Consider the following 23700-nt stretch of genomic DNA (forward strand, 5'->3'; position numbering starts at 1 on the left):
AGAAATAGATGTTTTTCTGGAACTCTCTTGCTTTTTCGATGATCCAGCGGATGTTGGCAATTTGATCTCTGGTTCCTCTGCCTTTTCTAAAACCAGCTTGAACATCAGGGAGTTCACGGTTCACGTATTGCTGAAGCCTTGCTTGGAGAATTTTGAGCATTACTTACTAGCATGTGAGATGAGTGCAATTGTGTGGTAGTTTGAGCATTCTTTTGCATTGCCTTTCTTTGGGATTGGAATGAAAACTGACTTTTTCCAGTCCTGTGGCCACTGCTGAGTTTTCCAAATTTGCTGGCATATTGAGTGCAGCACTTTCACAGCATCATCTTTCATTTGAAACAGCTCAACTGGAAGTCCATCACCTCCACTAGCTTTGTTCATAGTGATGCTTTCTAAGGCCCACTTGACTTCACATTCCAAGATGTTTGGCTCTAGATTAGTGATCACATCATCATGATTATCTGGGTCGTGAAGATCTTTTTTGTACAGTTCTTCTGTGTATTCTTGCCACCTCTTCTTAATATCTTCTGCTTCTGTTAGGTCCATACCATTTCCATAGCCGTGAAGAGATACCCCACGCCCAAGGTAAGAGAAACCCAAGTAAGATGGTGGGTGTTGCAAGAGGGCATCAGAGGGCTGACACACTGAAACCATACTCACAGAAAACTAGTCAATCTAATCACGCTAGGACCACAGCCTTGTCTAACTCAATGAAACCAAGCCATGCCTGCGGGGCAACCCAAGACAGGTGGGTCGTGGTGGAGAGGTCTGACAGAATGTGGTCCACTGGAGAAGGGAATGGCAAACCACTTCAGTATTCTTGCCTTGAGAACCCCATGAACAGTATGAAAAGGCAGAATGATAGGATACCGAAAGAGGAACTCCCCAGGTCAGTAGGTGCCCAATATGCTACTGGAGATCAGTGGAGAAATAACTCCAGAAAGAATGAAGGGATGGAGCCAAAGCAAAAACAATACCCAGCTGTGGATGTGACTGGTGATAGAAGCAAGATCTGATGCTGTAAAGAGCAATGTTGCATAGGAACCTGGAATGTCAGGTCCATGAATCAAGGCAAATTGCAAGTGGTCAAACAAGAGATGGCAAGGGTGAACGTCGACATTCTAGGAATCAGCGAACTAAAATGGACTGGAATGGGTGAATTTAACTCAGATGACCATTATATCTACTACTGTGGGCAGGAATCCCTCAGAAACGGAGTAGCCATCATGGTCAACAGAAGAGTCCGAAATGCAGTACTTGGATGCAGTCTCAAAAACGACAGAATGATCTCTGTTCGTCTCCAAGGCAAACCATTCAATATCACAGTTATCCAAGTCTATGCCCCAACCAGTAACACTGAAGAAACTGAAGTTGAACAGTTTTATGAAGACCTACAAGACCTTTTAGAACTAACACCCAAAAAAGATGTCCTTTTCATTATAGGGGGCTGGAATGCAAAAGTAGGAAGTCAAGAAACACCTGGAGTAACAGGCAAATTTGGCCCTGGAATACGGAATGAAGTAGGGCAAAGACTAACAGAGTTTTGCCAAGAAAATGCACTGGTCATAGCAAACACCCTCTTCCAACAACACAAGAGAAGACTCTACACATGGACATCACCAGATGGTCAATACTGAAATCAGATTGATTATATTCTTTGCAGCCAAAGATGGAGAAGCTCTATACAGTCAACAAAAACAAGACCAGGAGCTGACTGTGGCTCAGATCATGAACTCCTTATTACCAAATTCAGAATCAAATTGAGGAAAATAGGGAACACTGCTAGACCATTCAGGTATGACCTAAATCAAATCCCTTATGATTATACAGTGGAAGTGAGAAATAGAATTAAGGGCCTAAATCTGATAGATAGAGTGCCTGATGAACTATGGAATGAGGTTCGTGACATTGTACAGGAGACAGGGATCAAGACCATCCCCATGGAAAAGAAATGCAAAAAAGCAAAATGGCTGTCTGGGGAGGACTTACAAATACTGTGAAAAGAAGAGAGGCAAAAAGCAAAGGAGAAAAGGAAAGATATAAGCATCTGAATGCAGAGTTTCAAAGAATAGCAAGAAGAGATAAGAAAGCCTTTTTCAGTGATCAATGCAAAGAAATAGAGGAAAACAACAGAATGGGAAAGACTAGAGGTCTCTTTAAGAAAATTAGATACCAAGGGAACATTTCATGCAAAGATGGGCTCGATAAAGGACAGAAATGGTAAGAAATGTCAAGGAATATTAAATAATTGAGTGGAGAGAAAAGAGAAAAATTGGTGGCATGTGGCTCATGGCACTTGAAGTTTATCTATAAACTAATCCAGATCCTATTTAAAGCAATATTGCCCAAGGTGTGTTCCATGTCAGGAAATAACCTCTGTTATGGTCCTGGACTACAACTCTCCTATCCACACAGTGAGTCTAGTGAGGGAGTTAGACAAAACAGGTTAAATAAACAAAGAAGAAATAATTAAAGTTTGTGATAAACACACAGGAAATAAAAGAGATACTGTCATAGAACAGTGCAAACTTTAGCCTGTATCAGCATCCCCTGGAGGCTTGTTAATACACAGATAGCTGCCTCTACTTTCCATCCGAATTTCTGATTCAGCAGGTCTGGGGCAGGGCACGGGAGCTTGTGTTTTTGACGGGTTCCCAGGTGGCTATAAAAGCTTTGTATAAAGAGAAGATAGCTAAAACGAGACCTGAAGGATGGGGAGGGAGAGGCATATAAAGTCTCAGAAACAGTATTTCAGGCTGAAGCAAGAGCAGGTATCCAGAAACAGGAAAGGCTTCCCTCCTTTAGGAGCTGGGAGGAAGCCACTGGGGCTGGAAGGTACTGAGGAAGAGAGTGATGAAAGCTGATGTTAGAGGGGCTGGTTTCAGATGATGTCGAGCTTAGAGACCATGGGGGAAGGCTGAATGTCACCTTAACACAGTGAAACACCAACAAGGATTCTAAGCAGAGAAGGAAGGAACTGCCATTCATATTTAAGGAGATCCCTATCTGTTGAGAGGAGAAAGAATGGAAAGTTAGCAGGAATAGCATGAAGAGGTCAGATTTGGAGACCATGACCATGGACTTGGGTGAGAGATGAGGTTGACCTGACCTAGGGAGTGACATTGGAGGTGGTAAGAAGGAAGGAATGAAGCTCTGTTTCGCCACCCCCCACCCAAATGTTTGTGGCTACCACCAATTTGGAACCAATTTTTAACTGCTAGACTTTTCAGAGCCTCTGGAATGGAAATGTTCATTGTGACTCCTAGAGAGATATTTTTCCCTAGAGCTCCTCAAGCAGTTAAATGTCTGTCACTGGGCAACCTAGAGGGGTGAGAGGGAGGTTCAAGAGGAAGCAGACATATGTAAACCTATGGCTGATTCATGTTGATGTATAGCAGAAACCAACACAATGTTGTGAAGCAATTATCCTCTAATTAAAAATTTTAAAAATGTCATTGGGAGTTGATAGTTGAAGCTTCTGCCATTTCAGAGGCTCTGGCCCTCTGTTGGCCTCAGTAGCAGAGTCATCCTGTCCAGTAGGAAGATTCACTCTTCATTCACATTCCACATAAGCTACAGAGTAGGGCAGTGGGCAGTCATCAGTCTCCTAGCTAAGGGTGGAGATGGTCTTGGGAGCACAGTGCCATGGCCTGCTGGCTTCATGAGAGTTGCTTCACAACTTCCTGTGTGTGTGTGTGTGTGAGAGAGAGAGAGAGAGAGAGACTTTGAGCACTGAACCCCTCTGAGTGTGTGTGTGTGAGACTTGGAGCACTGAACCCCTCTGAGCCTCAACTTTGTCATTCAAAACTGGAAATAATAGTATTCACCTCATGAAGTGCTTCTGGGAATCCTCAAAGTCATTCAGATAAAGATTTTAACACAATATTGGCTGTAATAGTAGTTGCTTCTGTTATTAGAGGGAACTATGTGTTTTCCATCTCAGTTTTGATCAGATGTTAGCTTGTCTGTCTCCAGCTGCCTGAAACCTCAGACCACTGTCACGCCTCTTGTCCACCTTTGTTCACAGCTCTTCCTACGTGGGATGGTCTTTTACACCAAGTGATATCTCTGAAACATGGTCATTCCTCTAGCCACATATTAATTTAGAGAAATTTCCTCTTGTGTTTTTTCCAAGGCATCTTATTTAAAACATGGAATGAATTTTCTTCTTTGGGACTGGAACTTGATTATTTCTTTATCATCAGCAAAATATCTCAAAGACAACTGAATATGTGATAGAACAACTTTTCAAGAGCTGGTAGAATTAGCAAAGACATCCTTCTGCATTTAAGCGAGGCACAAATTTCAGGATGTAAAATGGAGGCTTTACAGGAGACTCCATTGGTTCACTCTTTTCTTCCTCATTATTAGTAACTTAACAACCATTTTCTTTTAAAAGAACATCTTAAAATAATTTTTTAATCACCAGACTGTGACAAGTGGAGAATCTGAAAAGATGTGTCCCAAACAGGTGGTCTAAACACTTTCCCAAGGTGACTCTCTGCTGGACTTGTAAGTTACAACATAAGAAATGGTGTGTGTCAGGGTGACTTAATTAGGTGACTTAATTAAAGTCCTTTTGATGTCTATTTGGGAGAACTAATGAGTTTCTTTTATCAAATTTATTCCAAGCACTTCCTGAGATGCAAAATCTGAATTAACTAACTTCTCTATAAATCTGATGAGGAAACCAAGTTCTAAAAATAACATGTGCAGTGCTGGAAGGATCTGGATGAAAGCATAGAAGCCAGCTGAGTGGATGTCAAGAAAGAATGTCTGATCTTGATGTTTTCAAGCTTGGCTCAATCAAAATACTTCTGCATCTTAGAGTAGTACAAGTGTCCTCAATAGTAAGTCAGATGCCAATATGAAGGGTTGGATTCACTTCACATTATGGAAAGTCTATGTTGTTCCCTCCATGTTCTGGGTACTGCTCTTTGAATATAGGAGTCACCTTGAAATTCAGAGGACTAAAGAATAGAGAGTAAACCTTATTTCTCTTATGCTGTTAAACCTCCTTATGAAGCTTTTTTTTTTTTTTAACCAGAATGGTAGCAATTCTGAAAATTATCCAGTACTATGTGGGAACACACACAATGCCTAGACATGAGTTTCCTGCGCTTAGTCTCACTATAAATGTATTTAAAGGCTTTCAGAAATCATATCAAAACTGTATTTTAACTTATAAATGGAGACATTAATAGGCCTACTGTGGTTATTATTTACAACTATGAGTCTGAGTGACCTTTTTGAAATTAATATTCAATTTTCTACAGCATTTAGAAAATCTTTACTTATTTGGATCTTTAAAAGTATAAATTTGCTAAAGTAGTATATCTGACACTTTTGATAAAATCTGCTTATTCCTTCTGAAACCTCTGTTTCCAGCTATGCATTTTCTGCCAAGAGTTTAATCATTGGCCTTATTAGCTCTTCTTACTTCTGAGAAGAATAGAATTCTTAATTGTATTTCAGTGAAATATGTAGCTAATTTTTTATTCATACTTTACTAGTAACTGTTGATGGTTTACACGCACACATATAAATCATTCTTTGTGGGGTTTTCTCACTTTCTTTAGAGATGGAAATCTAATCCGTTAAAAAGTAAAATACAACTGGGTACATTTTAAAGACATTTAATGACTTTATTTAATGACTCTGAAATCAGGCAGCATCCTATCTAGCAGATAAAAAGAAACTCCAAAGAGCTATTCAGAATGGAAGGCTGTTATAGGCAGAAGAGGACAGGACAAGAAAATAGTAGATTATTTCTTCTTTGGGGGGCAGAAAGGGCCTATCAGGCAGATTACCTCACTGGTGTTGACCATGAAATTCCAGACTGACCAGTTAAGATTACATTCCTGGGAGAGGTGGACACTGCAGTTAGTTTAGGTATTGTCTTGGTTTGGTGACATGAGTTTAGCATTAAGTGACTCCATAGGGGGCCTGTTGGCTATTTTTAAACAATTTGCTCCTATTGATCAGACTGTCAGCTTAACTGAGAGATGTCATAAAAAATTAAGGCATTAGCGCCCTTCTCAGCTACTTCTCTGTAGTTCTCACAACTTTTACTGATCCTCTGTGTGATATTCACAGGTCATGGTGTTGCAGGAAGGGGGACCCCTTGCAGGGCCCAAAACTGGGCTCTTGTCTAACACTCCAAAATGAATTGTCCAAGGAGACACATGTGTGACAAAGCAAGAGATTTTATTGGGAAAGGGCACCCGGGTGGAGAGCAGTAGGGTAAGGGAACCCAGGAGTACTGCTCTGCCACGTGGCTTGCAGTCTCGGGTTTTATGGTGATGGGATTAGTTTCCGGGTTGTCTTTGGCCAATCATTCTAATTCTTTCCTAGTGGTGCACGCATCGCTCAGCCAAGATGGATGCTAGCGAGAGGGATCTGGGAAGTGGACGGACACGCGGTGTCTCCTTTTGACCTTTCCCGAACTCTTCCAGTGGGTGGTGATGGCTTATTAGTTCCATATTCCTTATCAGGATCTCCTGTCATAAAACAATGCGTGCAAATGGTTACTATGGTGCCTGGCCTGGGTGGGCAGTTTCAATCAGTGTGCTTCCCCTAACAATGGTGTTTGGGTTTTCTTTCATTTGGCTGACAATCTCTCTGAAATTCATAGGTCATGACTTTTAGGGTCACACTTCTTTAGTAGATCATTTTCTTCATCCCTTTTCCAGCATTGAAGTCATGAAGAGATCATTTCCTTGGTGGTTAGCAGCTATGAAGATGCATTTAAAGCTTTTGAGAGAATACAGCCTGCCAGGGAGATGACTATTTGTTGTTGTTGTTGTTCAGTCGCTCAGTCAGAACTCTTTGCAACACCATGGACTGCAGCACACCAGGCTTCCCTGTCCTTCGCCATTTCCCAGAGCCTGCTCAAGCTCATGTGCACTTAGTTGGTGATGCCATCCAACCATCACATCCTCTGTTGCCCTCTTCTCCTCCTGCCTCAGTCTTTCCCAGCAGTCAGGGAGATGACTATGCCTATTATTAAATAGGTTAATTCCCAGTGTTTGGAGTGTACTTCACAGATGTGGTTCCCAAGACCCAACCCAATCTAAATCAAGTAAGTCAAAGAAAGAACTCACTGCAGGAGTCACCTTCTCAAGCCAAGTTGAACTGAGTTTCAGATTCCTCACAAGTGTTAATCCAAGAGTATCAGGGAGTGTTGGTTGCAGCACAGACACCTCCTAGCTCAGCTAAAAGATGATCAAGGGCTGTCCTGTTTTCAAGATCAAGTTTGGCTGGAGTGCCTAGGGATTTTCACTGGACAGCTATTGCTTTAGCAGCACATTTTGCAGTATCTTTAAGAGTTAAGGAGAGGTTCCTGATCATAGTTTCATGGACATTTACTCCTGACTTAGCAAGTAGGAGGAGAAGGCAATGGCACCCCACTCCAGTACTCTTGCCTGGAAAATCCCATGGACGGAGGAGCCTGGTAGGCTGCAGTCCATGGGGTCGCTAAGAGTTGGACACGACTGAGCGACTTCACTTTCACTTTTCACTTTCATGCATTGGAGAAGGAAATGGCAACCCACTCCAGTGTTCTTGCCTGGAGAATCCCAGGGACGGGGGAGCCTGATGGGCTGCTGTCTATGGGGTTGCACTGAGTCGGACACGAATGAAGTGACTTAGCAGCAGCAGCAGTAGCAAGAAGGAACCTACCAAAAAAAAAACAAAAAAAAGTAAATCCTGAATTGTGAAAGCTTCCTGGTAGGTTCTTTCTAATTCACTGGTACAAATTCAGGAAAGTTGATCAGTAGGGTATCTCAGTTTGCTTGTGAAAATTTATGGACACAGTTAGATAACCGAAGAGGCCTTGCTTGGTTATGTATTAGCCATCTAGGCTTTCATAAGCCCAAGGAGAATGAATGATAACCAGCACAGACAAAGGTAATTCCCATCAGGGCACAAACCACTCCCACTAAAGTGGCACTGTTAATGCACAGTTCAGACTTTTTGATGACAAATGTACCAGTCTGAAAGGTAGATTTCAGACCCCCCCTTGTCAATGGCCTAGGAGATGTGCGTGATGATGTTATCTTTCTAGGTCAATACCACAGTACCAAAGAGAAAGGGAAGGAAAAAAAGTTTAGCCAAATTCTGACCCATCTTCTTGGGGGAAGCAGTCTACCTTGATGTTAGCTACTTGTCTCCCTAGTCAGTTACATTTGGAGATCACCAACATGTCTATAGGTCCCAGGGCCAGGTGGAGCCTTCTTCAACTGTGAGATGTGCCCTCTGTGAGATGAAACTTCAGTTCAAGCCCCTGAAGTCTGCCATTTAGGCAGTGAGGAAGATGGGTTATAGTTCCTTCCAAGGAGATTCAAGGGCAGTCTTTGTTCTCAGTGATTCTAAATAAGAAAGATGGGAGAAAATTGGGAACATTAGTTTGGAGAGTCAAAGAAATATTTAAGAAAACTAGAAGACTTCGGGATCTGGTTCAGTTTAGAAGCATATGTAGCAAAACCTTAAAGACAGTTAACAAGACTAGAATCTAATATCTACAAAAGTACAGACGTAATTTTTCTCTGTACAATCACCTCCATTTTCTTTCAAAGATAATCACAATAAAATGAATTTGTTTGCATTTAACCTGCCCTGGTTATTTATGTAAGTTCAACAAGAATAGTGATTGACCACCTAAGCTTTGGCCACATCTGAGTCAGTGCATGTCTCTCTCAAATATGACATAACAGTCAAATTGTTGGTTAAAAAAAAGTGCTGCTAGTTGTATTCTGTAACAAGGAGAACTGATTCTATTTGAACTTAAGTAAATAACTACATTGTTGTGTTAGACTACTCAAGCATTTTTGAATTATGGAGGAATCAGATAAGGAGAAAAACACAGATGTTTTATCTTTGTTTACAAAAATATGCTTTACCAAAATTGCTTCACAACATGGTTTAAAGAAAAAGATTTCCTTAAATCTGGAAAAACAAAACATTAAGGAATGTTTCAAACAAAAAGACATTAAAAATGTAATCATCCTCCTCAGCACATTTGGTCCCATGTAATTAATACTTGTTTTATTTGAATCCAGTTTTTCCATTAGCTATGGAAGTTCTTACACATTTCAGTTTTATGATCATAAAGTTATCAGAAACTTGTATTTGTCAAAGTCTTTTCCATGACTCTCCTTGAAGACTGAAATTCTTTTTCAGGAACTTTTGCAAAGGCAACAGAGTAAAACAATAACTCTGTAAATGACAAAAGGCATCAAAAATGGTTGAAGAGCTAATGAGCATTCATTACAATGTAATTGATGAGGAAATTGGGGTATTTCTGTGACATATTTTCAGAAAATAACTAGAATTGTGATTGATAACATTAGATTTCCAGGAATTTCACACAATTTCTGGAACAGTCATATCATCTACCTATACAAATACATCACAATGAAGGTTTAATATTATTTGACAGCACTTCCCAGACTCTTAATATATCCAGTAAACCTAATTGGTTTAACATCTCTCTTTTTCTAAGGAGAGGAAACACATCTTTTGTCATTTTCAGGAGGCCCTTTGGAAAATCCCAAAATGAGTTCTAAGTCAAAAAGGCTATTTAGAATTTGATTTGGGAAAGTTTGTCAAAAATAGCAAAAGATTTTAAAACATTTGGTCAAATAAGATCATAAGTCACTGTGAAATAGTACTTATCCATTTGACTGTGATGACAACTGAAGACGTCACAGGCAATTACAGAAAGTTAAAAAGTTGTACAATTTCTTAAGAGGAAGGCCAGTAATATAATAAAATTTGTCCTTTCAGCAGATGACAGAAAACCTACCTAAGTACATTACTGACATTAAAGCTTATTTTTGAAACTCATATAACGAATTCATTCAATCTCATCCAGCTTGACCTCATATAAAATTCTTTACCCAAGGTTCCTTTTCCACAAACTTTTTGTCATTTTATTTTCTATTTCCCATACTGAAATAAACAGTCTCATTTTAGGACAGAATTGCTTTTTTTTTCTCAACAAAAACGCATCTCTATTCTTTGTACTCTCATTTACCAAAAACACACGCACTACTTTCTTTGCATATGGAGATATTCCCCATATTATTTGTACTAACTTTAATTATGTGTTATATATACATATATGTATGTATCCACTATTTAAATAAAATATTTTATACATTATATATAAAATGATTTTATAAGCTTTAATTAAATATATTAGAATTTTTGATTATAAAAAACCTTAATTTTTAGTGAAAATAAAGAAGTAATCAGTTGCTAACTGTCTTTTATATTAGCATTCTATGGCTTGATACATTTGTAAACATTTTTATAATTTCTAGAAACATGCTTTCTCACAGTAAATTTTTTCAATGTGGCACAAATCATATTTACTAAGAGAATCAGGTATCTTTAGTTTCTCTGTAAAAGGAGACAAAAAATAAACTTGTGTTCAGTAATTAGTGTTTCAACATATTATCTTATTTAGAAATGATCTAGATCTTTAATGACTATCCATTATTTAATTTGAATGATGAAGCTCCAATATTTTGGCCACCTGATGTGAAAAGCCAACTCATTGGATGCTGGGAAAGATTGAGGACAGGAGAAGGGGGTGACAGAATGAGATGATTGGATGGCATCATTGACTCAGTGGACATGAGTTTGAGCAGACTCTGGGAGATAGTGAAGGACAGGGAAGCCTGGAGTGCTGCAGTCCATGGGGTCACAAAGAGTCAGACATGACTGAGTGACTGAAAAATAATAATTTAATTTAACTAACAAAATTTATATGTTTCGAGTTACCAAAAAGATTTGAGGAAACCATTTTGCAAGTTCACCTAAAAACTTCTATCCTGTTTACATCTATTGATTCACTTATTCTCAAGGATAATGTTTAGACTACCTAGAAAAACTTCTTGTGATATTAGACAAAGTCAGCTGTCATCCCCATTTGCTCACAGATTTCAACAGATACATAGTTATTTGACCAATAACCCAAGTAGAAAAGTTGTACATCTGAATTATTTTTAATGCTCTTAATTCTGAAGACATACCTACTTTAATCAATAAACCTAAACGAGCTTTTATTTACCACAAATTATCTTATGTCACATAAATCTGAAAAGCATTGGAGTTAGTTTCTATTATATTTCTTAATTTTCAGTTCAGTTGCTCAGTTGTGTCCGACTCTGTAACCCCATGAATTGTAGCACGCCAGGCCTCCCTGTCCATCACCAACTCCTGGAGTTCACTCAGACTCACGTCCATTGAGTCAGTGATGCCATCCAGCCATCTCATCCTCTGTCGTCCACTTTTCCTCCTGCCCCCAATCTCTCCCAGCATCAGGGTCTTTTCCAATGAGTCAACTCTTCGCATGAGGTGGCCAAAGTATTGGAGTTTCAGCTTTAGCATCATTCCTTCCAAAGAAATCCCAGGGCTGATCTCCTTCAGAATGGACTGGTTGGATCTCCTTGCAGTCCAAGGGACTCTCAAGAGTCTTCTCCAACACCACAGTTCAAAAGCATCAATTCTTCGGCGCCCAGCTTTCTTCACAGTCCAACTCTCATATCCATACATGACCACTGGAAAAACCATAGCCTTGACGAGACAGACCTTTGTTGGCAAAGTAATATCTCTGCTTTTTAATATGCTATCTAGGTTAGTCATCACTTTCCTTCCAAGGAGTAAGCGTCTTTTAATTTCAGGAATCCTTAATTCACATAGTGCTTAATTTTATTGAAACCAATTGAATGGAACTCTTTTTACAATTATTTTGGTAACATTATCCAGAGGTAGAAAATACCGTACATCTATAACATATATACTTCTTGTTTGTTGTTTAGTTGCTAAGTCATGTCTGACTCCTTTGCATCCCCATGGACTGTAGCCCACCAGGCTCCTCTGTCCGTGGGATTTCCCAGGCAAGAATAGTGGAGCAGGTTGCCATTTCCTTCCCCAGGGGATCTTCCTGACCCAGGGATCAAACCTGCATCTCCTACATTGGGAAGCAGATTCTTTACCACTGAGCCACCGGGGAATCCATATATATAAACACACATAAATATATAGACAGATGCAAAAAAGACCTTATACCTCATGTTTTAAAGTGACTGCCATGAATCAGGTACAATAATACAAAATTCACTAGTTATAAAGAAGTCCTAATCTTAATTATTTTCTATAGATGAAATAAGATTACCTGCTCCAATGGGTAAAGTTTTTGTTTTTTACTAATATTAATAAAAAGACATTTATAATAATTTTTATTCACCAAAGTTTTAAAAGACCTTTCTCCCCTTTTGTTTTTTTGTTTCTGATGTGAATCACCTCTCCAAAGTTGGCATTTTAAAGAAATGACCTATATAAGAAGTCCTGGAGCATTTCTGTTTGGTGAAAGATTTGTAAGATAAGGACAGTTGCTTTTAATTCCCTGAGGAATTTGGGTTGCAACTTAAATGACATCATAGGTTGATCTACCCATAAATTGTTTTACAAGGGCTTTATAAGGTTTTTATCTTCTTTCCCTCTGGGTACATAGTTTTATTTTAGCTTAGAGGAGGGTGACTAAAAATAAATTTCTATCAGGCTCTGAATATCAGCTTCCAATCTGGCCAGTGTCTGACTACAGAGCTACTTAAAAATTCTTTTAAATATCTTCTCCACCTTCAATGGGTACAAAACAGTAAATATTTCTGGCAGTTTGAACAACCTCGTGGACTTCACAGGCATCCCCAAAGAGTGCAAAAGATTTTTTGTTATCTCTCTCTTTATTGGATACTACACACAGAGATACAGGAGAACTGACTCTGGTACGAATTTTCACCACTAGCTGGCTTTGGCCAGGTTTTCCAGGATCCCATGTGCAGGCTCCAAGTGGGATTTAAAGTAGAGGGTATAACTCTGTACATACCAGAATTTGGCAATGTTTATGAGTATTATTAATTTTATAATAGTAAAATTGGAAAAGACCCTGATGCTGGGAAAGTTTGAGGGCAGGAGGAGAAGGCGGCAACAGAGGATCAGATGGTTGGATGGCATCATCAACTCAATGGATATGAGTCTGAGTAAACTCTGGGAGATAGTGAAGGACAGGGAAGCCTGGCGTGCTGCAGTCCATGGGGTCTCGAAGGGTCGAACATGTTTGAATGACTGAACAACAGCAGTTAATTTTAATTTCCCTTAGCTGTTTAATGAAATAATGTAGCAGTTGACCAGAAAATTTCTTGGAGTCGCATCAGTTCTAAGAGGTGCCCTGAGCCCTCCTTTAGGGGCACGTATGAGGGGATCTGAGTTAATGCTGAAAAATTCACATAAAATTTTTGGGGACAATCTTTTTCCAGGGCTTCAGTTGATTTTAAATGAGATTTTAAATGAGACCCCTAGGCCAGCTTTTTGATGCTGGACCCCTAGGAGGATGTAATGGGTGAGTTCTAGGTATTATTTTAGGTGATAAGCATTGGAGCTGTTGTACTGTGAGAGCAGTAGCTTGGTGGGTTTTGTTTATAATTTTACTCCAAAGTCCTTTCACAGGGCTCACTATGGTCATAAGTTCAGTTGAACTGGTGATGTCCAGTTTTTTCCATCAGTCCCGTAATCTCAGGAGAGAGTCACTTTACAAATAGGGCATCCAAGACAGGTTGAGTGACCTTATCTGTTATGTGAAACCCAGAATGCCTTAGAAAGAGAGCTTCCAGATGAACTTGAAAATCAGATTCATCTCTCTCTTGAACAACAGACCGATTTGCATGGGCAGGGAAGACTAGGAATGACTCTTAAAAGATCAGTTTTTTTTTTTTTTTTTTAGCTTTTTTTGGTCCATGAGAGGACCATGTTGAAGACTGAATACTTCAAGTACGCCCTTGAGGTTTTGCCATTCATCTTCCTTCATCCAGTCTGGAGCTTCAGTAGGTCCACCAGCGTGTGCCAGGGCTGACAAAGATCGGCAGCCTCATCCTCTGGCCCCCTATAACAGCTCTAAATGATTCAGAATCTTTTGGGAATCCTCCCTGGGTTTAGGAGATTCTTTAATTATAACTCTTAGTTCAGTCTTTGACCCAGGAGTGAAGGGTACTAAGGAGGACTGCCTGTAACCTGGGGCGGTTTGACTTTAAAAGGTAGCTGTTTAATAATCTCTTCAAAATGGAGAGGCAGTTGAGATAGAGGAGGAGTTGAAGATGAGCGCTCAGGTAAGGAGGATGGAGAGGAGCGGTAGGAAGCATGTCAGGTTTGCTGACTTCTGTTCAGGGGCCTCTCATGTCTTCAATCTTTCATGAGCCTTTTGCAGTGAATCTTTCAATGAAGTTATTTTGGAATCTTAAAGCTTTTTGGCAGCTTCTGCATACCAGTTGAAACAGGTATCCCATTCTGTTTGGTTAGTTTGGGAACCTTTGCTTTCAAGTCACTTAAAAATGAATGATCTTGTCTAATCGGAATGTTCCCCATAATGGACATGCTAATGAGATTGCTTTTATTAAGATTTTGCCAGTTTTGTAGATAACTACAGTTTTGTAGATAACTACAGTTCTTCGACATGAAATAAACACATGTGCTGGAATCTTTTGCTCTTCTTTAGATTGTAAGAGTCCTATTATTATTATTTTAGATAAGACTTTGGGTCTCTCACAGGCAAGCAAATGCCTAAACAGGATGTGCTACTGGGCTGGGGATTGTGGGGTGTTTTATGGTGTATCTCATTGCACAGACATTTCCTTGATGTTGACTCGTGACCTGGTATCACTCTAACTCGTTCCTTGAGCAACTTATCCTGACACAGGAGTCTTATAATTAGGTGGTGAGTGCTCTGGCAGCTTTAAATGCTCCATCCATACCTCCCAATTTTGCTGATGTTTATCTGCTGAGATCTCTATCAGCAATACTTTCTATCTGCATAAAACAAGATAACGCACATGCACCTTAGCATCAGTTCAGTTCAGTTGCTTAACTGTGTCTGACTCTTTGCAACCCCATGAATTACAGCATGCCAAGCCTCCCTGTCCATCACCAACTCCTGGAGTTCACTCAAACTCACGTCCATCGAGTCGCTCATGCCGTCCAGCCACCTCATCCTCTGTCATCCCTTTCTCCTCCTGCCCCCAATCCCTCCCAGCCTCAGAGTCTTTTCCAATGAGTCAACTCTTCGCACAAGATGGCCAAAGTATTGGAGTTTCAGCTTTAGCATCATTCCTTCCAGAGAACAACCAGGACTCATCTCCTTTAGGAGGGACTGGTTAGATCTCCTTGTAGTACAAGGGACTCTCAAGAGTCTTCTCCAACACCACAGTTCAAAAGCATCAATTCTTCAGTGCTCAGCTTTCTTCACAGTCCAACTCTCACATCCATACATGACTCCTGGAAAAACCATTGCCTTGACTAGGCGGACCTTTGTTGGCAAAGTAATGTCTCTGCTTTTGAATATACTACCTAGGTTGGTCATCACTTTTCTTCCAAGGAGTAAGCATCTTTTAATTTCATGGCTGCAGTCACTATCTGCAGTGATTTTGGAGCCCCCAAAAATAAAGTCTGACACTGTTTCCACTGTTTGCCCATCTATTTGCCATGAAGTGATGGGACCAGATGCCATGATCTTAGTTTTCTGAATGTTGAGCTTTAAGCCAACTTTTTCACTCTCCTCTTTCACTTTCATCAATAGGCCTTTTAGTTCCTGTTCACTTTCTGCCATAAGGGTGGTGTCATCTGCATATCTGAGGTTATTGGTATGTCTCCCGGCAGTCTTGATTCCAGCTTGTGCTTCTTCTAGCCCAGCGTTTCTCATGATGTACTCTGCATAGAAGTTAAATAAGCAGGGTGACAACATACAGCCTTGACGTACTCCTTTTCCTATTTGGAACCAGTCTGTTGTTCCATGTCCAGTTCTAACTGTTGCTTCCTGACCTGCATACAGATTTCTCAAGAGGCAGGTCAGGTGGTCTGGTATTCCCATCTCTTTCAGAATTTTCCACAGTTTATTGTGATCCACAAAGTCAAAGGCTTTGGCATAGTCAATGAAGCAGAAATAGATGTTTTTCTGGAACTCTCTTGCTTTCTCGATGATCCGGCGGATGTTGGCAATTTGATCTCTGGTTCCTCTGCCTTTTCTAAAACCAGCTTGAACATCAGGGAGTTCACGGTTCACGTATTGCTGAAGCCTGGCTTGGAGAATTTTGAGCATTACTTTACTAGCGTGTGAGATGAGTGCAATTGTGTGGTAGTTTGAGCACAGTAACAAAGAGATGTTACTGTGGACTGGTCGGTAGAGGGCCAATTCAACTAAGTGAATTTTAAAGAGGTTATTGGCTTTACTTAGTGATTCATGAATTGGGCAGCATCCACTGTAGTAGAGAGAGAGGAGCACCTGTACAAAATGGAAGGCTGTGATGAGCAGAAGAGGGGCAGGGACAAGGAAGGCAGATCATCTCATCTTTCTTTGGGGGATGGAAGGGATGTATCAAACAGAGCACCTCTCTAGTGCTGTGAGCAAGCGATTCCAGGCTGACTGGTTGAGATCACATTCCTGGAGGAGGCTAAAACTACAATCAGTTAGATACTAAGTTTCAAGTTTGTTGACCTGTGTTTAGCATAAGTGACTCCATTTTGGGCCTGTGGTCTGTTTAACAATATAGACATCTTTTGGCTGGCACAGTGACCAACTCTTGAGATTAGAGGGACTTTAGTTGTCTTAAACCAAAGAGCTGGAACCTGTGACTTCCATATTAAGGTGACTTACGACAAAGTGAAGATGCCTAATAGAAGGTGATGAGCTCAATCTTGCAGAAGCAGCTGAAGTGGACAAATACATGGTCAAGGAACAGGGACTCTGGGGGACAGGAAATGTGAGAGCCGAGAGAGGCCTGTGTGAAACAGTTTATCCATTGGGAAATGATTCAGTGTGCAGAAGTCATCCTTGGTTGTATGACTGACCTCAGACATCCACAAGAGGCTATGGACTTGTTTGGGTTGGAAAAGAATGAAGAAATACACCTTAAACACTCGTGGCATAGTAGCTCATCCTGTCCACCCTGAAGCCAGTAATGTGTCTCAATGCCAATCCATCCCTTCTTCAGCCAGTTTAGTTCAGTCACTCAGTCGTGTCTGACTCTCTGCGACCCCATGGACCGCAGCATGCCAGGCCTCTCTGTCCATCACCAAACTCATGTCCATTGAGTCGGTGATGCCAACCAACCATCTCATCCTCTGTCATCCCCTTCTCCTCCCGCCTTTAATCTTTCCCAGCATAAGGGTCTTTTCAAATGAGTCAGCTGTTTGCATCAGGTGGCCAAAGTACTGGAGTTTCAGCTTCAGCATCAGTCCTTCCAATGAACACCCAGGACTGATCTCCTTTAGGATGGACTGGTTGGATCTTCTTGCAGTCCAAGGGACTCTCAAGAGTCTTTTCCAACACCACAATTCAAAAGAATCAACCCCTCTGCGCTCAGCTGTCTTTATAGAAATAAATTTCATCCCTTTTTAAAGACTCATATCTTCTCAGGGAGCATTCCATTGAAAGGGGGCCCACAAGGCTTCCATGCCCTTCTCCTGCTCATGGCCCCAGCCTTAGGTCCCTGCATCCCACATGCTCCATGGTATTCCAGGCCTGTCTGTCTTCAATGCTGTTTCATTAAGCTGGGAGGCCTGGTCCACCTTTCTTCATGAGGCTGACCTCCTTTATTTTATTTTATTTTTGTAAGCTTTGAAATGTGTTTATTTATTTTTGATGGTGATGGTCAAAAGACTGTTGCCACGTGGACTTTTCTATAGTCTCCTTTTTTTTTGGTGGGAAGGAGCTGCTCTCTAGTTGTGGTGGACAGGCTTCTCGTTGGAGTGGCTTCTTGTATTGCTGCACATGGGTGAGCTTCAATAGTTGCAGCTGCCAGGCTCTAGAGCACAGGCTCAATGGTTGTGGCTCATGGGCTTAATTGCTCCACGGCCTGTGGGATCTTCCCAGACCAGGGATCAAACCCATGTCTCTTGCATTGGCAGGTATCTGTACCACTGAGCCACCAGGGAATCCCCAAGGCTGACTTCCTCGTAACTTCTATCTTTTGCATATTGAGCTAGTTGCCTGTCTCAGTTCCTCCCGTCACCTTGTACATTCTCTCTTCTATGAAGTCTCTCCTAAGAGTTATATTAAAATGTTTCATGTTCTTATAGAGAAGGACCCTAGCCTTATTCACCTTTGGGTTCTTAGCTCTCAACAGAGTCTGTTGCACGTGATGGTAGGTGTTTAGTTAGTATTCTTTGCACAAAACTATGGAAACCTATGTTACAGCATTTACTTGGATGGCTAATAAATCATGTTCACTGCCTTTGGCCTCTTTGGCCTTGCTCACTTTCTTACGAGCAACAGAAAAGCTGGTTAATAAGCTACCACTTATTGAACACTGTTCAAGAGCCAGGCTGTGTGCTGGTCACTTTATAGGCATTGATGTCCACTGATTTGCCAAACAACCTTAACTGTCTTAGTGCTTATGCTTTCTAAAAGAGATAACTAAGACTCAAAGAGGGTGAGAAAATTCTGAAGGATCCACAGTGGACATTCAAACAGGCTGTGTTCTTGCCACCCCTCCACCTGGGAAGCTGTCACTGTGTGTGTCCCTGTTTATAACAGCACTTTTCTCTCCCATGCCCTGGAGCCATTTCCATTTCCTCCTTCGTGTTTACTTATAAGACTCTGAGCAGATCATGGAGCAAAAGCACTTGGATGTTAGTGACAAGGACATGATTGCGCAGTTGAAGGCTGAGGTTTTAAGTGTGCCTTCAGGTCAGGCTGTATTGATTTCTCCCCTCTCCACTTTGTTATGGCCAAGTGCTCCGGGCAGAAATCTAACACGACAGGCTCAGAAAACTGTTCCTAGGGTCAGGAGGGTCACAGGTTTCTCTGCACTGATGTGTGGGAACATTAGTCAAATGACAGAGGCTCAGCCAGAAGACTTTAAGTGACTACAGTTGGATGCTTAGGAATTTATTTATTTTTGACTGTGCTGGTATGTTCTACACAGGTGACTTAGTACCTGCCAGCCTGAGGCAGGGTAGACCTCAACTTGGTCTGGTTTGCTCCAGGACAGTAATACTAGTCAGTCAGGCTTTCTGTGAACACAGAGCCTTTGTTTAAAAATATTTTTTATTAACTTTTTTCGAATTGTTGGTTTACAGTGTTGTGTTAATTTCTGCTGTACAGCAAAGTGAATCTGTTATATGTATGCATATATTCACTCTTTTCAAAATTTCCTTCCCATTTAGATCACCATAAAGCACTGAGTAGAGTTCCATGCTCTATACAATAGATTCTTGCTAGTTATCAATTTTATCCATAGTAGTGAATATGTCAATCCCAGTCTCCCAGTTCGTCCTACCACCCCTGCACCTTGGTATCCATATGTTTGTTCTCTACATCTGTGATTCTGTTTCTATTTTGCAGATGAGTTCATCTTGACCACAACAGCTTTACTACATTGTAACCTCTTGTCCACATGTTTCTCGTCCCACCTCTGAGTTTCTTAAACACAAGGATTAGATCTCATGCGCCTGTTCATTCACTCAAGTCACAACTATTAAGAACATACTGTGCTTCACTTCTGTGCTTGACTCTGGATAGATTGGGATGGATAGAATAGATTAGAACAGAACTCTGTCCAAAAAGCGTTTGCAAACATCTAAGAAACAACTACTAGAAACTGTTATGAGAACTCTTAGGTATTTTATTTATCTTTGTAGCCCAGAATCTTAACCTAGCACCTGAAATAGCAAGCGTGCTGATTATTTCTTGAGTCCTATTTATGTGCCTGTCACAAGGCTAAGTACTTTATATTCATGATCTTATTTAATTCCCACAGCTCTTCATATAGAGCTGTCAGTACTATTATTGTCCTCATTTAATAGGTGGGAAGTGTGAAGCATCCAGGAAATGTTTGCGTGAATCCAGAGATAGTCATACACTTGAGCCCGTATTGTTCAGTTGTATTATCTCTTCTTAAAATTTCTCATTGGAAGATTATCCAATATCCTTCAGTAAACCATTCTTGTATTTTAGTCAACATCATTAACTTTTTTCTCTTTAACATTTTATTCATTCAAGAAATTCTACCAGTCCCAAGAGCATGTCATATGAAATCATAGCATCCCATTATGTTTAAGTGGCCATTTGGAGTTGGAGCTGTTTAAGAAGAGCCATCAGTCTAAGGTGGGTTTAGACTAGAAGGTTTAAGCCCTAAGATAAATGGAAAATGTAGTGCTTGTCACTTCCTCCTCAGCTTCTTTTCTGCTGCACAGGTCCTACAGAGAACTCAGAGAAGTTTGCTATCTGACAGATATCTTAGATCAGTGATTCCCACCATTCTCTCCATCATCAAGCCAGAGAACTACTACTATTAGCCATCATACACTGACCATTCACTACCCACCAGGCATTGTTCTAGGGGCTTTCCATACATTTTCTCATTACTGTAATTATTTTCCTCATTTTCTAGATAGGAAAACTGAGATTCAAAGAGAGACTGGACATAGTCCAAATTTGAACTGCAGAGCCCAGACTCACAATGTGTGTGTGCGCATGCTCTCTCACTTAGTTGTGTCTGCCTCTTTGAGGCTCTATGGGCTCTCCAGTCCATGAGATTTCCTAGGCAAGAACTAGAGTGGATTGCCATTTCCTTGTCCAAGGGATCTTCCTGACCTAGGGATCCAACCCACACCTCCTGTGTCTCCTGCATTGGCAGATGGATTCTTTACCACGGAGCCCCCTGGGAAGCCCTCCAGACTCACAACACTACCCTCTAGTTATTTCTATCAAAACCCATGGCAGACGTCAATAGTAATTTTTCAAATATGTGTCTTAAGGGTGAGGGGAGTAGAGTTTAGAAAGCCCCCTCCAAGTAGTTCTAATATATTTCCCACCCACAAAATCACAACCAAGCATATAGACCATATGGATAGATCCAGATGTATCTCAAGTTCTGAAGGGTCTCCTGACCCCACCAGCCCCTTGGTCTCTTCTTTCCTTAAAGCCAGAGCCTATTTAGATTAAAAATTTTAATGGCAGTTCACCAAGTAATGTCTCTTTTTTTGAGACAAAGAATAATGACTTTATTTGGAAAGCCAGCAGACAGGAAGATGGCAGACTAATGTCTCAGAATGACCATCTTTCATGTACTGTTTTACAACAGCCTCTTAGCTTTCACTTGAGTATGTTGTCTGTCCTTTCCAGCTAAGCCAGAAGTTACTTGAGGGCAGTGTTCATGTCATCTGTAGAGCAGCTGCATAACACACGGTGGGGCACACAAGCACTTAATAGGTGCCACTTGTTTGCTTCAAAAGAGACAGGCTAGGTTATTGGGCTCTGGAGGCAACTAAACCCAGTTTTCCACTTACTATGAGTAGCTGAGACCCAGTGAAAAAAATACGTAAATTCCATTTACTTTATTTGTGAAATATGATTAGAACAACACCTCATAGGTTTGTTGGGAATATTCAGAGGGTTCATACACACCACTTGGTGTAGTTCCTGGCACTTAATAAGCACTCAATAAATAGGAATTAGTAATGTTGTTGTTCTTACAGAATAGCTGAATTCCTTGGGTGTTTGCTATTTGTTCCATGCTGGGCTAAATGCTTTGCTTGCAATTATCTCATTTAATTTTTTTCTTGAAGTATATAGAAAAGGTTTGTCTGCTTCAATGAGACATACCTTTCCTGTTACCCCAAAGTTATTTAAGAACACTGGCTGCTCTCAGTGTCTACAGAGGCAAGTTGCAGGCTGCCAGGCACAAGTATGCTATCGCAACATACTCTTGGTAATCCTTAGCCTTCTCATAATCATTAACTCCTAACAACAGCTAAAGCAAATGTTTTGCTTTTTTATATAAATTACAGTGGATTTGGATAACTGTGATACTCTCCCTCCCTCTCAATTCTGTCCCTATGCCCTCTCTCTCAAGTTAAAGAAGAAAGGAAAAATGAGTGATTAATCAGAGCATCTCACATGGACACTTCATCCTTGTATGTTGCTGTACAAAACAGAATGAGGGCCACTGGTCCAGGCTCTGTGGTATCAAATCTTTTAGGACCTAAGGACACTTATAGGGCAGACCGAGAGAAGCTGTTTCATTCACTGTGATCCAGACCAGGAGGAATGGTAAGTTCTTCAAGGCACCAGTCTGTGTACTTTACAGAGAAGTTTCAACAGCCTGTGTTGCCCTGTTTTGTTTTGTCTTATCAATTTGGTGCTAAATAATAAGCTAAGAGATTTCTGGCCACACTACAGAAAGTATGCTTTGGTGATTGATAAAGGAACTCTGCACAGCACAGAGTTTTCAGGGCAGTGGAACTACTCTGTCTGATACTACTGTGGGGAGACATGTCATTCTCCACTTTTCCAGACCCACCAAGTGGACCCTAATGTAAAGCATGAACTCTGGTCGGTGGTGATGTGTCAATGCAGGTTCATCCACTGTAACACTATACCACCACTCTAGTGAGGGATGTTGATACTTGAGAAGCCAATGTGAGGGGGACATGGACGGGCAGGAGAGAGGAGGGAAATCGCTGTTCCTTCTGTTTGGTTCTTCTGTGACCCTAAAACTGTTATAAAACTGCTCAAAAAGATAAAGTCTATTAAAAACAAAAATAGGAATCTAGTCCTGTTAAACAAACATGAATGTCTGTTACGTGCCAGACTATGGGATAAACTGGGTGGGGGGGGGGCAAAGCACTAAAATAATTAATTTTGCATAAATTGCACATCTTTGGTGAGAAAAATGAGTGCATATCCTTAGTAAACTGAAGTCTGGGAAGAGAGATAAGTGAGAATACAATCTCTAAAACGTTTAATGAGGGGTCTGTGAAGATGCTTACAGTAGAATAGAAAGGAGATGGGATGCACCTAGTTGGACCTGGAAGGTAAAGTAAGGGAGGGTTCCTGTGGTAGGTGATAACCAAGCAGAGTCTTGTAGGATGAATAAGGATTTTCCAAGCCCACAGAGATAAAGGTGGAGACAATTCTCTGATAGCATAGAACAGATGTAATTCTCTTGCTTACTGCCTGACTCTAAATATGTTGTGGAGGTGACTTTAAACTCAGTTTTAGTTTTCTGCAGTGGATAATTCCTTTCTCCTGGAGTGTAATGAGATTGGCTTAATTAATGTTTGTAAAGTTTTCTGTAGTCTTTGGGTTAAAGGTGAAGTAGAATGGAGACATCTATTACTTATTATAGCTTCGCCAGCATCTGATCACATAAGGAAAAAATCCCTGGAAGGTCATTTCTAAGAAGCAGTATTAATCTGGTGGCTATTAAGCCTTATGTAACTTACTGGAACAATGAAATAGCAAGGGAAAACAAAATGACATCAACATGAAGATAATAATGAACTTAAATCATAAGCCTTATTGCCTTACTGCAGCTGCTGAGGATGAGACAAGCTGGAAGTATCTAAACTTAACTCTGCCACTGCCTGGAAGCTTCTAATTAAAAGTTTTCAAATAAAATCAATAAGTTTTGACATAAAGGAGCAGATGGCTTAAGAGAGAGAACTGAAAGACTGCAATAGGAAAACAGTGGGCTTTCACTTCACTGAAAAAACATTCCAAGTAGGAGAAAACAGGGACCAAAGTGGACCAATTTAGGATGCTGGAAAGGCAGGATTAAGCCCTGTTCTGTCAAAAATGTAACTGTGAAATTTTAGTTCATGACACTGCTAAACCCAGCTGTTGCCGGAATCCAGACAGGT

The 23700-nt window shown here is 40.7% G+C and overlaps 1 protein-coding gene across 7 annotated transcripts in view; it reads left to right on the forward strand.

The window, feature by feature from the left end:
* PPP2R2B (protein phosphatase 2 regulatory subunit Bbeta) overlaps positions 1 to 23700 on the forward strand; it is a 482191-nt gene that overhangs the window by 271093 nt on the left and 187398 nt on the right. The window contains exon 1 of one of the 7 annotated variants that reach the window (XM_040239793.1): positions 21894 to 22108. The exons of the other annotated variants lie outside the window; for them this stretch is intronic. The gene's annotated coding sequence lies outside the window, so the exon portion shown is untranslated. Of the gene's footprint in view, positions 1 to 21893; positions 22109 to 23700 lie in introns of those variants that run through there. 7 annotated transcript variants of the gene reach the window in all.

This window comes from Oryx dammah, unplaced genomic scaffold, assembly GCF_014754425.2.
Source record: "Oryx dammah isolate SB20612 unplaced genomic scaffold, SCBI_Odam_1.1 HiC_scaffold_5, whole genome shotgun sequence".
Classification (NCBI taxonomy): Eukaryota; Metazoa; Chordata; class Mammalia; order Artiodactyla; family Bovidae; genus Oryx; species Oryx dammah.